Source organism: Pongo pygmaeus, chromosome Y (assembly GCF_028885625.2).
Source record: "Pongo pygmaeus isolate AG05252 chromosome Y, NHGRI_mPonPyg2-v2.0_pri, whole genome shotgun sequence".
Classification (NCBI taxonomy): domain Eukaryota; kingdom Metazoa; phylum Chordata; class Mammalia; order Primates; family Hominidae; genus Pongo; species Pongo pygmaeus.
Window position 1 is genome coordinate 23,103,120 of NC_072397.2, and position 17,561 is coordinate 23,120,680.

Below are 17,561 nucleotides of genomic sequence, written 5' to 3' on the forward strand. Positions count from 1 at the left end.
CCAGTCCACTCCACTACATTGCGTTACATCCAATTGCATTCCACTGCTTTACACTCCCCTACACTTAACTGCATTCCACTCTACTCCATTTCACGCCATCCCCATGCATTCATCTCCATTGCACTGTATTCCGCTCCACCTCACTCCGCTCCATTTCAATCCATTCCATTCCATCTCATTCCAGTTCTCTCCATTCCAGGCCACTCCACTTCACTCCACTCTGTTCCCATGCAGTCCACACCATTCCATTCCATTCCATTCCTTTCTTTCAATGTTATCTCACTCTGTCACATAGCCTGGAGCACAGTCGCCCAATCTCCGCTTCCGTTCCATTCCATTCCATGCCATCCCATTCCATTCCACTACATTCCATTCCGCTAAATCTACTCCACTGCATTCCACTCCACTCCACTCCATTCTATTGCACTCCACTCCACTCCGTTCAATTCCATTCCTTTCCACTTCACTCCACTCCACTACATGCCACTCCATTCCTCTCCATTCCATTCTGTTCCATTCCTTTCCACCATATTAAACACCATTCCACTCCACTCCATTCCATTCCATTTCAGTCCACTCCACTCATTTCCACTCCAGTCCACTCCATTCCACTGCACTATACTCCATTTTATTCCACTCCCCTCCAGTTCACTGCACTCCAATCCTTTCCATTCAATTTTAATCCACTCCATTCCATTCCTTTCCACTACATTCCTTTCCGTTCCCTTCCATTCCACTCCATTCCACTCCCCTGCAACCCACTCCATTCTACTCCACGCCATTCCACTCCATTCCATTCCACTCCATTCCAATCCACTCCTTTTCATTCCACTCCTTTACCTTCCACTGTATTCCACTCCACTTAACTCCATTCCATTCCATTCCATTCCTTTCCTCTCGACTCCACATCACTCCACTCCTTTCATCTCCACTCCACTCCACACAATTGCACTTCCCTCCTTTCGATTCCATTCCATTCTCTTCCTCTTACTCCCCTCCATTCCACTCCACTCCACTCCATTCCTCTCCATTCCACTCAATTCCATTTTATTACATTACATTCCACTCCATTGCTTTCCCTTCCACTTCATTCCATTCCATGCCACTCCACTCCACTCCACTCCAATCTGCTTCGTTCAATTCTTATCCGCTTGTCTCCATTCCCTTCCATTCCACTCCAATCCATTCATTTCCACTCCATTCCACTCCACTCCACTCCTCTCCATTTCACTCCATTCAATTCCATTGCAGTCCATTCCGTTCCACTTCATTCCATTAATCTCCATTCCAGCTCATTCCAATCCAATCCACTCCACTCCATTCCATTCCGCTCCAGTCCACTCATCTCCCTTCCTTTCCACTCCACTCTACTCCACTCCATTCCGTGCCATTCCATTCCATTTTGTTCCATTCCATTCCACTCCACTAGACTCCACTCCACTCCTTTAGATTCCATAGTACTCCTTTTCACTGCCTTCCAATCCACACCACTGCGTTCCGTTGCATTCCCTTCCATTCCATTTGACTCCTCTCCATTCCACTCCACTCCACCCCACTCCATTCCAATACATTGGATTCCATTTCACTCCATTCCATTCCATTCCACTCCATGCCACTCCACTCAACTCCACTCCCCTCCAGTCCACTGCATTCTATTCCATTCTATTCCATTCCAGTCCACTCTACTCCTTCCAGTCCTCTCCACTCCAGTCCATTCCACTCCACTGCACTCCACTACATTCCATTGCATTCCATTCCCTTCCACTACACTCCACTCCATTGCAGTGCACTCCTCTCTATTCCACTCCACTCCATTCCATTCCCTTCCATTGCATTCCACTCCATTCTATTCCGTTTCACTCCATTCCACTCTACTCCACTGTACTACATTCCCTTCCATTCCACTCCTTTGACATCAGTTCTTTCCTTCCGCAGAATCTCACTCGGTCACTAAGGCTGGAGTGTCGTCATACCGTCGCAGCTCACATTTCTGTTCTCCATTCCATTGCATTCCATTCCATCCCATTCCATTTCTTTCTATTTCACTCCACTCCACTGCATTCCATTCCACTGCATCCCATTACATTAAACTCTGTTCCTCTTCACTCCACTCCATTCTACTCCTGTCCACTACATTCCATTCCATTTCACACCACTGCATTCCATTCCATTCTTTCCACACGATATCACTGTGTCAAACAGCCTGGAGAGCTTAGGCACAATCTCAGCTCACATTACATGTCAACTCTCTATTGAACTGCATTCTATTGCATTAAATTCCATTGCATCCCATTCCATTCCTTTGCTTTCCATTACATTCAATTCCATTCCATTCCACTCCATTCCACTCCACTCCATTCTGCTCTGCTCCATTCCAGTCCATTACACTGCACTCCATTCCCTTCCACTACACTCCAATCCACTCCACTCCACTCCACTACTATCCATTCCATTCCACTCCATTCCATGCCATTCCACTCCACTCCATTCCATTCCTTACCTCTCCGCTCCACTCAATTCCATTCCACTCCACTTCACTCCAATCCATTCCACTCCTCTCCACTCCACTCCATTCCATTCTATTCCATTCCATTCCATTCTATTCCATTCCACTCCACTCCATTCCATTCCATTCCACTCCATTCCATTCCATTCCATTGAACTCCATTCCACTCCAGTCCACTAAATTCAATTTCACTCCGTTCCACTCCTTTCCACTTCATTCCATTCCACTCCATTCCACTCCAATCCATACGACTCCATCCCACTCCTTTCCATTCCTTTCCACTCCACTCCACTCCAATCAACTGCGTTTCTCTCCACTCCCTTCCATTTCATTTAATTCCACTCCACTCCACTCCACTCCATTCCACCCCACTGCATTCCATTTGATTCAAATCCATTCCACTCCATTCCTTTACATTCCAGTCCGTTCGACACCATTCCACTCTAATCCACTCTACTCCATTCCACTCCATTCGACTCCATTCCACTCCGTTACCTTCCACTCCACTCCACTCCTATTCACTCTATTCACTTCCACTCCACTCCACACCACGATATTCCATTCAAACCCACTCCACTTTACTCAATTCCATTCCACTCCACTCCCCTCCACTCCACTCCCTTCCATTCCATTCCACTCCACTCTACTCCAATGCATTCCATTCCACACCGCTTATCGCCACTGCATTCCATTACACTCTACTCCATTCCATTCTATTCCATTCCCTTCCACTCCACTACATTCCACTGCAATCAACCTCATATCATTGCATTCCATTCCACTCCATTCCATTCCATTGTACTCCATTGAATTACATTCAGCTCCATTCCACTCCACTCCACACCACTCTACTCCACGCTACTCCTTTCCATTCCTTTCCTATCCATTCCATTCCATTCCATTCCACTCGATTCCATTCCATTGTACTCCATTGAAGTACATTCAGCTCCATTCCACTCCACTCCACACCACTCTACTCCACTCTACTCCTTTCCATTCCTTTCCTATCCATTCCATTGCATTCAATTCCACTCTATTCTATGCCAGTCAATTCCATTCCACTCCATTCCACTCCACTTCTTTCCACTCCATGCCATTACAGTCCACTGCATTCCATTTCATTCCACTCCACCCCGCTCCACTCCACTGCATTCGCTTCCATTCCACTCCATTCCGTTCCACTCCACTCCATTCCATTTCATTCCATTCCATTTCGCTCCATTGCATTCCATTCACTTCTTACGACAGGATATCACTATGTCACCCTGGCTGGAGTGCAGTGTCACAATCTCAGCTCATATTACATGTCAACAATACATTCCATTGCATTCTATTCCATTGCATTCCATTGCATTCTTTTAATTCCGTTGCATTCAATTCTATTCCATTCCATTCCATTCCATTCCATTCCATTCCATTCCATTCCATTCCATTCCATTCCTCTCAATTCCATTCCATTCCACTCCATTCCATTCCATTCCACTAAATTCCACTACACTACACTCAATTCTAGTCTATTGCTCTCCATTCCATTCCACTCTGTTCCATTCCACTCCATTTGATTCCATTCCACTCCACTCCATTCCGCTGCACTCCATTCCATTCGGCTCCATTCCCCTCCTCTCCATTCTATCACATTCCACTCCACTCCACTCCATTCCATTCCACTCCATTTCACTCCACTACACTACATTTCATTCCACTCCATTCCATTCCATTCCATTCCATTCCATTCTATTCCACTCCATTCCTTTCCATTGCATTCCATTCCATTCCACTCTGGCCCACTCCATTCCACTCCACTCCTCTACGTTCCATTACATCCAATTCCATTCCACTGCATTCCTATCCTCTCCTCTCCAGTGCACTCCACTCCAGTCCATTCCACTCCTTTCCATTCCATTCTGCTCCATTCCACTGCAATGCACTCCACTGCATTTCATTCAATTCCCTTCCATCCCATTGCATTCTTCATTCCACTCTGCTCCAACTCACTCCATTCCACTCCACTCCACTCCGCTCCATTCCATTCTACGGCATTCCATTCCATTTCTTTATTTCGAGAATATCTCACTCAGTCAGCCAGCCTGGAGTGCAGTGGCCCCATCCCACCTCCCGCTCCGTTCCATTCCACTCCGCTCCGCTCCTTTCCTTTCCGTTCCATCCACTCCACTACTTTCCATTACTTCCGATTCCATTCCACTCCATTGCACTCCTTTCCACTCTACTGCACTCCTTTCTACTCCATTTCACTGCATCTGATTCCATTTCGCTCCATTCCATTGCACTCAACTCCACCCCACTCCAGTCCATTTCATTCCATTCCATTCCGTTCCCTTCCTCTCCATTCCACTCCAATCCACTTCACTTCACTCCACTCCACTCCAATGCAACCCATTGCATTCCATTCCATTCCACTGCATTCCATTCCATTCCTTTCTTTCGAGAGTATCACACTGTGTCACCCTTCCTGGAACGCAGTGGTACAATCTCAGCTTCCATTGCGTTGCATTCCATTCCATTCCATGAGACTCCTCTGCACTCCACTCCATTCCATTCCACTTCACCCATCGTCACTCCACTCCACCCCATTCCAATCCACTCCACTCCATTGCATTCCACTGTGCTCCATTCCATGCCACTCCGTTCTATTCCTCACCACTCCAATCGACTCCACTCCACTGCATTCCACTCCCCTCCATTCCATTCAATTCCATGCCATTCCGATGTATTTCACTCCACTCCACTCCACTCTATTCCTGTCCATTACCCTCCTCTCAAATACATTCCACTCCAGTACACTCCATTCGATTACATTCCACTCCAGTCCACTCCACTCCTCTCCATTCCACTACATTCCATTCCATTTCGTTCCATTCCACTCCCCTCCCTTCCATTCGTTTCCACACCATTCCACTCCACTCCATTCCATTCCAATCCACTCTAATCCACTCTATTCCACCCCTTTCCACTTCTTTCGATTCCTCTACTTTCAACTCCACTCCACTCCATTCTATTCCACTCCATTCCACTGCACTCCAATCTTTCCCACTCCAATCCATTCCATTCTATTCCATTCCATTCCGTTCCACTCCATTCCATTCTACTCCTTTCCACTCCACTCCATTCTTTGCATTCCATTCCCTTCCACTGCTTTCCATTCCATTACTTGCAATTCTATTCTATTCTGCTCCGTTCCACTCAACTCTACTCCACTGCACTACATTCCATTACATCCAAATCCATTCCACTCCATTCCACTCCTCCAATTTGCTGCAATGCTCTCCTCTCAATTCCACTCCTTCTCATTCCATTCCGCTCCATTCCACTGCTATCCTATCCACCTCAATCAACTTCGATTCAATCCATTCCATTCCATCCCATTCCATTTCTCTCCATTCCATTCCACTCCACTCCACTTCACTCCAATCCACTCCATTCCATTCCATTCTACTCCATTCTATTCCATTCCATTCCATTCCATTCCATTCCGTTCTGTTGTACTCCATTGCATTCTTTTCCTTTCTTTCGAGAGTATCTCACTCTGTCACTCAGCATGGAGTGCAGTGGCACAGTCTCAGCTCCCGTTCTGTTCTGTTCCTTTTCTTTCCGTTCCACTCCATTCAGCTCTGCTAGGCTCTGCTCCGTTCCATTTCCTTCCATTCTACTCCAGTCCACTCCACTACATTGCGTTACATCCAATTGCATTCCACTGCTTTACACTCCTCTACACTTAACTGCATTCCACTCCACTCCATTTCACGCCATCCCCTTGCATTCATCTCCATTGCACTGTATTCCGCTCCACCTCACTCCGCTCCATTTCAATCCATTCCATTCCATCTCATTCCAGTTCTCTCCATTCCAGGCCACTCCACTTCACTCCACTCTGTTCCCATGCAGTCCACTCCATTCCATTCCATTCCATTCCTTTCTTTCAATGTTATCTCACTCTGTCACATAGCCTGGAGCACAGTCGCACAATCTCCGCTTCCGTTCCATTCCATTCCATGCCATTCCATTCCATTCCACTCCACTCCATTCCATTACATTTCAGTCCACTCCACTCATCTAAACTCCAGTCCACTCCATTCCACTGCACTATACTCCATTTTATTCCACTCCCCTCCAGTCCACTGCACTCCAATCCTTTCCATTCAATTTCAATCCACTCCATTCCATTCCTTTCCACCACATTCCTTTCCGTTCCCTTCCATTCCACTCCATTCCACTCCTCTGCAACCCACTCCATTCTACTCCACTCTCTTCCATTCCATTCCATTCCACTCCATTCCAATCCACTCCTTTTCATTCCACTCCATTACCTTCCACTCCATTCCACTCCACTAAACTCCATTCCATTCCATTCCATTCCTTTCCTCTCGACTCCACATCACTCCACTCCTTTCATCTCCACTCCACTCCACACAATTGCACTTCCCTCCTTTCGATTCCCTTCCATTCTCTTCCTCTTACTCCCCTCGATTCCACTCCACTCCACTCCATTCCTCTCCATTCCACTCCATTCCATTTTATTCCATTACATTCCACTCCATTGCATTCCCTTCCACTTCATTCCATTCCATGCCACTCCACTCCACTCCACTCCAATCTGCTTCATTCAATTCCTATCCACTTGTCTCCATTCCCTTCCATTCCACTCCATTCCATTCATTTCCACTCCATTCCACTCCACTCCACTCCTCTCCATTTCACTCCATTCAATTCCATTGCAGTCCATTCCGTTCCACTTCATTCCATTCCTCTCCATTCCAGTTCATTCCAATCCAATCCACTCCACTCCATTCCATTCCTCTCCATTCCACTCATCTCCCTTCATTCCCACTCCACTCTACTCCACTCCATTCCGTGCCATTCCATTCCATTTGGTTCCATTACATTCCACTCCACTAGACTCCACTCCACTCCTTTAGATTCCATAGTACTCCATTTCACTGCATTCCAATCCACACCACTGCGTTCCGTTGCATTCCCTTCCATTCCATTCGACTCCTCTCCATTCCACTCCACTCCACTCCACTCCATTCCAATCCATTGGATTCCATTTCACTCCATTCCATTCCATTCCACTCCATGCCACTCCACTCACCTCCACTCCCCTCCACTCCACTGCATTCTGTTCCATTCTATTCCATTCCAGTCCACTCTACTCCTTCCACTCCTGTCCACTCCATTCCATTCCACTCCACTGCACTCCACTACATTCCATTGCATTCCACTCCCTTCCACTGCACTCCACTCCATTGCAGTGCACTCCTCTCTATTCCACTCCACTCCATTCCATTCCATTCCATTGCATTCCACTCCATTCTATTCTGTTTCACTCCATTCCACTCTACTCCACTGTACTACATTCCCTTCCATTCCACTCCTTTGAAATCAGTTCTTTCCTTCCACAGAATCTCTCTCGGTCACTAAGGCTGGAGTGTAGTCACACAATCTCAGCTCACATTTCTCTTCTCCATTCCATTGCATTCCATTCCATCCCATTCCATTTCTTTCTATTTCACTCCACTCCACTGCATTCCATTCCACTGCATCCCATTCCATTCCACTCTGTTCCTCTTCACTCCACTCCATTCTACTCCTGTCCACTACATTCCATTCCATTTCACACCACTGCATTCCATTCCATTCTTTCGACACGATATCACTGTGTCAAACAGCCTGGAGAGCTTAGGCACAATCTCAGCTCACATTACATGTCAACTCTCTATTGAACTGCATTCTATTGCATTAAATTCCATTGCATCCCATTCCATTCCTTTGCTCTCCATTACATTCAATTCCATTCCATTCCACTCCTTTCCACTCCACTCCACTCCAGTACGTTCCTTTACATCCGATTCCATTCCACGCCATTGCACTTCTCTCCACTCCACTGCACTGCACTCCACTCCACAGCATCCCATTACTTTCTGCTCCATTCCACAGCACCACACTCCTCACCAGTCCACTCTACATCATTCCATTCCTTTACATCCGATTCCATTCCATTCCATTCCTCTCCATTCCACTGCACTCTACTTCAGTCCACTCGAATCCACCCAATTAAAAATTCTTTCCATTCCATTTCTTTCTTTCAAGAGTATCTCACTCTGTCACCCAGCGTGGAGTGCAGTGGCACAATCTCAGCTCACATATCATTTCATCATTCCATTCCATTCCATTGCATTCCACTCCATTCCAGTGCACTCCACTCCACTCAATTCCACTCCATTCCACTCCAACACGTTCCATTCCATTCCTTTCCAATCCCTTCCATTCCACTCTGTTTTATCGACAGGGTCTCCCTCTGTCACGCAGGCTCCAGCGCAGTGGCCAAATCACTGCACATATTTCTTCATTCCATTCGATTCAGTTCCATTTCATTCCATTGGATTCCATTCCACTCCACTCCGTTCCATTCCACTCCACTCCGTTCCTTTCCTCTCCATTCCATTCCACTCCATTCCACTCTCCTCCACGACACTCCACTCCATTTCACTCCACTCCACTACACTCCTCTCCACACCACTCCACTCCCCTCCATTCCATTCCATTCCACTCCATTCCATTCCATTCCATTCCATTCCATTCCATTCCATTCCATTCCATTCCATTCCTTTTTTTCCCCAGGATTTCTTTCCGTCACAAAGGCTGGGGTGCAGTGGAACAATACCAGCTCACATTTCCTTTCAGCAGTCCATTGCATTCCATTCCAACCCATTGCATTCCACTCTATTTCACTCCACGATACTGCACTCCACTCCGTTCCATTCCACTCCGTCCCATTCCATCCGTCTCCATTGGACTCCACTCCACTCCATTCCATTCAATTCCATTCCACTCCTTTCCATTTCACTCTATTGCATTCCATTCCTTTCTATCCACAGGATATGACGTGTCACCCAGTCTGGAGTGCAGTGGCACAATCTCAGCTCACACTACATCTCAACTTTCCATTGTATTATATTCTATTACAATGGATTCCATTGCATTCCGTTACATTCCACTACTGTCCACTCAATTCTAGGCCATTCAACTCCGTTCCACTCCACTGCACTCCACTTCATTCCACTCCATCCCATTCCTTTCCACCCCATTCCACTATAATCCATTCCACCCCACACCACTCCAATTCATGCCATTACGTTCCATTTCATTCCATTCCTCCACATTCCACTCCACTAATGTCCACTCTGTTCCATTCCATTCCACTGCGTTCCATTCCATTCCTTTCTTTTGAGAGTATGACACTCAGTCACCCTGTCTAGAGCACATTCGTAAAATCTCAGCTCCCATTCCATTCCATCCCATTCCATTCCACTCCACTCCAGTCCACTCCATTCTGCTCTGCTCCATTCCAGTCCATTACACTGCACTCCATTCCCTTCCACTACACTCCAATCCACTCCACTCCACTCCACTACTATCCATTCCATTCCACTCCATTCCATGCCATTCCACTCCACTCCATTCCATTCCTTTCCTCTCCGCTCCACTCAATTCCATTCCACTCCACTTCACTCCAATCCATTCCACTCCTCTCCACTCCACTCCCTTCCATTCTATTCCATTCCATTCCATTCTATTCCATTCCACTCCACTCCATTCCATTCCATTCCACTCCATTCCATTCCATTCCATTTAACTCCATTACACTCCAGTCCACTAAATTCAATTTCACTCCGTTCCACTCCTTTCCACTTCATTCCATTCCACTCCATTCCACTCCAATCCATACGACTCCATCCCACTCCTTTCCATTCCTTTCCACTCCACTCCACTCCAATCAACTGCGTTTCTCTCCACTCCCTTCCATTTCATTTCATTCCACTCCACTCCACTCCACTCCATTCCACTCCACTCCATTCCATTTGATTCAATTCCATTCCACTCCATTCCATTCCATTCCAGTCCGTTCGACACCATTCCACTCTAATCCACTCTACTCCATTCCACTCCATTCGACTCCATTCCACTCCGTTACCTTCCACTCCATTCCACTCCTATTCACTCCATTCACTTCCACTCCACTCCACACCACGATATTCCATTCAACTGCACTCCACTTCACTCAATTCCATTCCACTCCACTCCCCTCCACTCCACTCCATTCCATTCCATTCCACTCCACTCTACTCCAATGCATTCCATTCCATTCCACTTATCGCCACTGCATTAAATTACACTCTACTCCATTCCATTCTATTCCATTCCATTCCACTCCACTACATTCCACTCCAATCCACCTCATATCATTCCATTCCATTCCACTCCGTTCCATTCCATTGTACTCCATTGAAGTACATTCAGCTCCATTACACTCCACTCCACACCACTCTACTCCACTCTACTCCTTTCCATTCCTTTCCAATCCACTCCATTGCATTCAATTCCACTCCATTCTATGACAGTCCATTCCATTCCACTCCATTCCACTCTACTTCTTTCCAGTCCATGCCATTACAGTCCACTGCATTCCATTTCATTCCACTCCACCCCACTCCACTCCACTTCATTCGCTTCCATTCCATTCCATTCCGTTCCACTCCACTCCGTTCCATTTCATTCCATTTCATTTCACTCCATTGCATTCCATTCACTTCTTACGACAGGATATCACTATGTCACACTGGCTGGAGTGCAGTTTCACAATCTCAGCTCATATTACATGTCAACTATACATTCCATTGCATTCTATTCCATTGCATTCCATTGCATTCCTTTAATTCCGTTGCATTCAATTCTATTCCATTCCATTCCATTCCATTCCATTCCATTCCTCTCAATTCCCTGCCACTCCACTCCATTCCAGTCCCTTCCACTAAACTCCACTACACTACACTCAATTCTAGTCTATTGCACTCCAATCCATTCCACTCTGCTCCATTCCACTCCATTTGATTCCATTCCACTCCACTCCGTTCTGCTGCACTATATTCTATTCTGCTCCATTCCCCTACTCTCCATTCTATCACATTCCACTCCACTCCACTCCATTCCATTCCACTCCATTTCACTCCACTCCACTACATTTCATTCCACTCCATTCCATTCCATTCCATTCCATTCTATTCCACTCCATTCCTTTCCATTGCATTCCATTCCATTCCACTCTGGCCCACTCCATTCCACTCCACTCCTCTACGTTCCATTACGTCCAATTCCATTCCACTGCATTCCTATCGTCTCCTCTCCAGTGCACTCCATTCCTGTCTAATCCACTCCTTTCCATTCCATTCTGCTCCATTCCACTGCAATGCACTCCACTGCACTCCACTGCATTTCATTCAATTCCACTCTGCTCCAACTCACTCCATTCCACTCCACTCCACTCCGTTCCATTCCATTCTACGGCATTCCAGTCCATTCCTTTATTTCGAGAATACCTCAGTCAGCCAGCCAGCCTGGAGTGCAGTGGCCCCATCCCACCTCCCGCTCCGTTCCATTCCACTCCGCTCCGCTCCTTTCCTTTCCGTTCCATCCACTCCACTACTTTCCATTACTTCCCATTCCATTCCACTCCATTGCACTCCTTTCCACTCTACTGCACTCCTCTCTACTTCATTTCACTGCATCTGATTCCATTTCGCTCCATTCCATTGCACCCATCTCCACCCCACTCCAGTCCACTTCAATCCATTCCACTCCGTTCCATTCCTCTCCATTCCACTCCAATCCACTTCACTTCACTCCACTCCACTCCAATGCACCCCATTGCATTCCATTGCATTCCACTGCATTCCATTCCATTCCTTTCTTTCGAGAGTATCACACTCTGTCACCCTTCCTGGAGCGCAGTGGTACAATCTCAGCTTCCATTGCGTTCCATTCCTTTCCATTCCATGAGACTCCTCTGCACTCCACTCCGTTCCATTCCACTTCACCCATCGTCACTCCACTCCACCCCTTTCCAATCCACTCCACTCTATTGCATTCCACTGTGCTCCTTTCCATGCCACTCCGTTCTATTCCTCACCACTCCAATCGACTCCACTCCACTGCATTCCATTCCCCACCATTCCATTCTATTCCATGCCATTCCGATGTATTTCACTCCACTCCACTGCAGTCAATTCCTGTCCATTACACTCCTCTCAAATACATTCCACTCCAGTACACTGCATTCGATTACATTCCACTCCAGTCCACTCCACTCCTCTCCATTCCACTACATTCCATTCCATTTCGTTCCATTCCACTCCCCTCCCTTCCATTCGTTTCCACACCATTCCACTCCACTCCATTCCATTCCAATCCACTCTAATCCACTCTACTCCACTCCTTTCCACTTCTTTCGATTCCTCTACTTTCAACTCCACTCCACTCCCTTCCACTCCAATCCAATCCATTCCATTCCATATAATTACACTCCCTTCCACTCTACTCCATTCACTGTATTCCAATCCACTGCTGTTAACTCCACTCTGCTCCCCTCCATTCCAATCCACTCCATTCTACTCTACTTGTCTACCTTCCATTCCTTTCCACTTCATTCCAATCTACTCCATTGCATTCCACTCCACTCCATTCCACTCCTTTCAGACATTTCCACTCCATTCCATTCCTCTCCACACCACTCCATTCCACTCCTCTCCACTCCACTCCATTCCACTCCATTCCACTCAATTCCATTCCATTCCATTCCCCTCCATTCCACTCTACTCCATTCCATGCCATTCCTTTCCAAACTATTCCACGTCACTCCATTCCATTCCATTCCAATCCATTCTAATCCACTCCACTCCCTTTCCAACCCACTCCATTCCATTCCATTCCTTTCCATTCCATTCCATTCTACTCCATTCCTCTTCCCTCCACTCCACTCCACTCCATTCTATTCCACTCCATTCCACTGCACTCCAATCTTTCCCACTCCAATCCATTCCGTTCTATTCCATTCCATTCCGTTCCACTCCATTCCATTCTACTCCTTTCCACTCCACTCCATTCTTTGCATTCCATTCCCTTCCACTGCTTTCCATTCCATTACTTTCAATTCTATTCTATTCTCCTCCGTTCCACTCAACTCTACTCCACTCCACTACATTCAATTACATCCAAATCCATTCCACTCCATTCCACTCCTCCACTTTGCTGCAATGCTCTCCTCCCAATTCCACTCCTTCTCATTCCATTCCTCTCCATTCCACTGCTATCCTCTCCACCTCAATCAACTCCGGTTCATTCCTTTCCATTCCATCCCATTCCATTTCTCTCCATTCCATTCCACTCCACTCCACTTCACTCCAATCCACTCCATTCCATTCCATTCTACTCCATTCTATTCCATTCCATTCCATTCCGTTCCTTTCCTTTCTGTTGTACTCCATTGCATTCTTTTCCTTTCTTTTGAGAGTATCTCACTCTGTCACTCAGCATGGAGTGCAGTGGCACAGTCTCAGCTCCCGTTCTGTTCTGTTCCTTTTCTTTCTGTTCCACTCCATTCAGCTCTGCTAGGCTCTGCTCCGTTCCATTTCCTTCCATTCTACTCCAGTCCACTCCACTACATTTCGTTACATCCAATTGCATTCCACTGCTTTACACTCCTCTACACTTAACTGCATTCCACTCCACTCCACTTCACGCCATCCCCTTGCATTCATCTCCATTGCACTGTAGTCCGCTCCACCTCACTCCGCTCCATTTCAATCCATTCCATTCCATCTCATTCCAGTTCTCTCCATTCCAGGCCACTCCACTTCACTCCACTCTGTTCCCATGCAGTCCACTCCATTCCATTCCATTCCATTCCTTTCTTTCAATGTTATCTCACTCTGTCACGTAGCCTGGAGCACAGTCGCACAATCTCCGCTTCCGTTCCATTCCATTCCATGCCATTCCATTCCATTCCACTACACTCCATTCCGCTCAAATCTACTCCAATGCATTCCACTCCACTCCACTCCATTCTATTGCACTCCACTCCACTCCATTCAATTCCATTCCTTTCCACTTCACTCCACTCCACTACATGCCACTCCATTCCTCTCCATTCCATTCTGTTCCATTCCTTTCCACCCCACTCCACCCCATTCCACTCCACTCCATTCCATTCCATTTCAGTCCACTCCACTCATCTCCACTGCAGTCCACTCCATTCCACTGCACTATACTCCATTTTATTCCACTCCCCTCCAGTCCACTGCACTCCAATCCTTTCCATTCAATTTCAATCCACTCCATTCCATTCCTTTCCACTACATTCCTTTCCGTTCCCTTCCATTCCACTCCATTCCACTCCTCTGCAACCCACTCCATTCTACTCCACTCCGTTCCACTCCATTCCAATCCACTCCTTTTCATTCCACTCCATTACCTTCCACTCCATTCCACTCCACTTAACTCCATTCCATTCCATTCCATTCCTTTCCTCTCGACTCCACATCACTCCACTCCTTTCATCTCCACTCCTCTCCACACAATTGCACTTCCCTCCTTTCGATTCCATTCCACTCTCTTCCTCTTACTCCCCTCCATTCCACTCCACTCCACTCCATTCCTCTCCATTCCGCTCCATTCCATTTTATTCCATTACAATCCACTCCATTGCATTCCCTTCCACTTCATTCCATTCCATGCCACTCCACTCCACTCCACTCCAATCTGCTTCATTCAATTCCTATCCACTTGTCTCCATTCCCTTCCATTCCACTCCTTTCCATTCATTTCCACTCCATTCCACTCCACTCCACTCCTCTCCATTTCACTCCATTCAATTCCATTGCAGTCCATTCTGTTCCACTTCATTCCATTCCTCTCCATTCCAGTTCATTCCAATCCAATCCACTCCACTCCATTCCATTCCTCTCCATTCCACTCATCTCCCTTCCTTCCCACTCCACTCTACTCCACTCCATTCCGTGCCATTCCAATCCATTTTGTTCCATTCCATTCCACTCCACTAGACTCCACTCCACTCCTTTAGATTCCATAGTACTCCATTTCACTGCATTCCAATCCACACCACTGCGTTCCGTTGCATTCCCTTCCATTCCATTCGACTCCTCTCCATTTCACTCCACTCCACTCCACTCCATTCTAATCCATTGGATTCCATTTCACTCCATTCCATTCCATTCCACTCCATGCCACTCCACTCACCTCCACTCCCCTCCACTCCACTGCATTCTGTTCCATTCTATTCCATTCCAGTCCACTCTACTCCTTCCACTCCTGTCCACTCCATTCCATTCCACTCCACTGCACTCCACTACATTCCATTGCATTCCACTCCCTTCCACTCCACTCCACTCCATTGCAGTGCACTCCTCTCTATTCCACTCCACTCCATTCCATTCCATTCCGTTGCATTCCACTCCATTCTATTCTGTTTCACTCCATTCCACTCTACTCCACTGTACTACATTCCCTTCCATTCCACTCCTTTGAAATCAGTTCTTTCCTTCCACAGAATCTCTCTCGGTCACTAAGGCTGGACTGTAGTCACACAATCTCAGCTCACATTTCTCTTCTCCATTCCATTGCATTCTATTCCATCCCATTCCATTTCTTTCTATTTCACTCCACTCCACTGCATTCCATTCCACTGCATCCCATTCCATTCCACTCTGTTCCTCGTCACTCCACTCCATTCTACTCCTGTCCACTACATTCCATTCCATTTCACACCACTGCATTCCATTCCATTCTTTTGACACGATATCACTGTGTCAAACAGCCTGGAGAGCTTAGGCACAATCTCAGCTCACATTACATGTCAACTCTCTATTGAACTGCATTCTATTGCATTAAATTCCATTGCATCCCATTCCATTCCTTTGCTTTCCATTACATTCAATTCCATTCCATTCCATTCCTTTCCACTCCACTCCACTCCAGTACGTTCCTTTACATCCGATTCCATTCCACGCCATTGCACTCCTCTCCAATCCACTGCACTGCACTCCACTCCACACCATCCCATTACTTTCTGCTCCATTCCACAGCACCACACTCCTCACCACTCCACTCCACATCATTCCATTCCTTGACATCCGATTCCATTCCATTCCATTCCTCTCCATTCCACTGCACTCTACTTCAGTCCACTCGAATCCACCCAATTAAAAATTTTTTCCATTCCATTTCTTTCTTTCAAGAGTATCTCACTCTTTCACCCAGCGTGGAGTGCAGTGGCACAATCTCAGCTCACATATCATTTCATCAGTCCATTACATTCCATTGCATTCCATTCCACTCCAGTGCACTCCACTCCACTCAATTCCACTCCACTCCACTCCAACACGTCCCATTCCATTCCATTCCAATCCCTTCCATTCCACACTGTTTTATCGACATTATCTCCCTCTGTTACGCAGGCTCCATCGCAGTGGCCAAATCACTGCACATATTTCTTCATTCCATTCGATTCAATTCCATTTCATTCCATTGGATTCCATTCCACTCCACTCCGTTCCATTCCACTCCACTCCGTTCCTTTCCTCTCCATTCCATTCCACTCCATTCCACTCTCCTCCACGACACTCCACTCCATTTCACTCCACTCCACTACACTCCTCTCCACACCACTCCACTCCCCTCCATTCCATTCCGTTCCACTCCATTCCATTCCATTCCATTCCATTCCTTTTTTTCCACAGGATTTCTTTCCGTCACAAAGGCTGGAGTGCAGTGGAACAATAACAGCTCACATGTCCTTTCAGCAGTCCATTGCATTCCATTCCAACCCATTGCATTCCATTCTATTTCACTCCACGATACTGCACTCCACTCCGTTTCATTCCACTCCGTCCCATTCCATTCGTCTCCATTCGACTCCACTCCACTCCATTCCATTCAATTCCATTCCACTCCATTCCATTTCACTCTATTGCATTCCATTCCTTTCTATCCACAGGATATGACGTGTCACCCAGTCTGCAGTGCAGTGGCACAATCTCAGCTCACACTACATCTCAACTTTCCATTGTATTATATTCTATTACAATGGATTCCATTGCATTCCGTTACATTCCACTACTGTCCACTCAATTCTAGGCCATTCAACTCCGTTCCACTCCACTGCACTCCACTTCATTCCACTCCA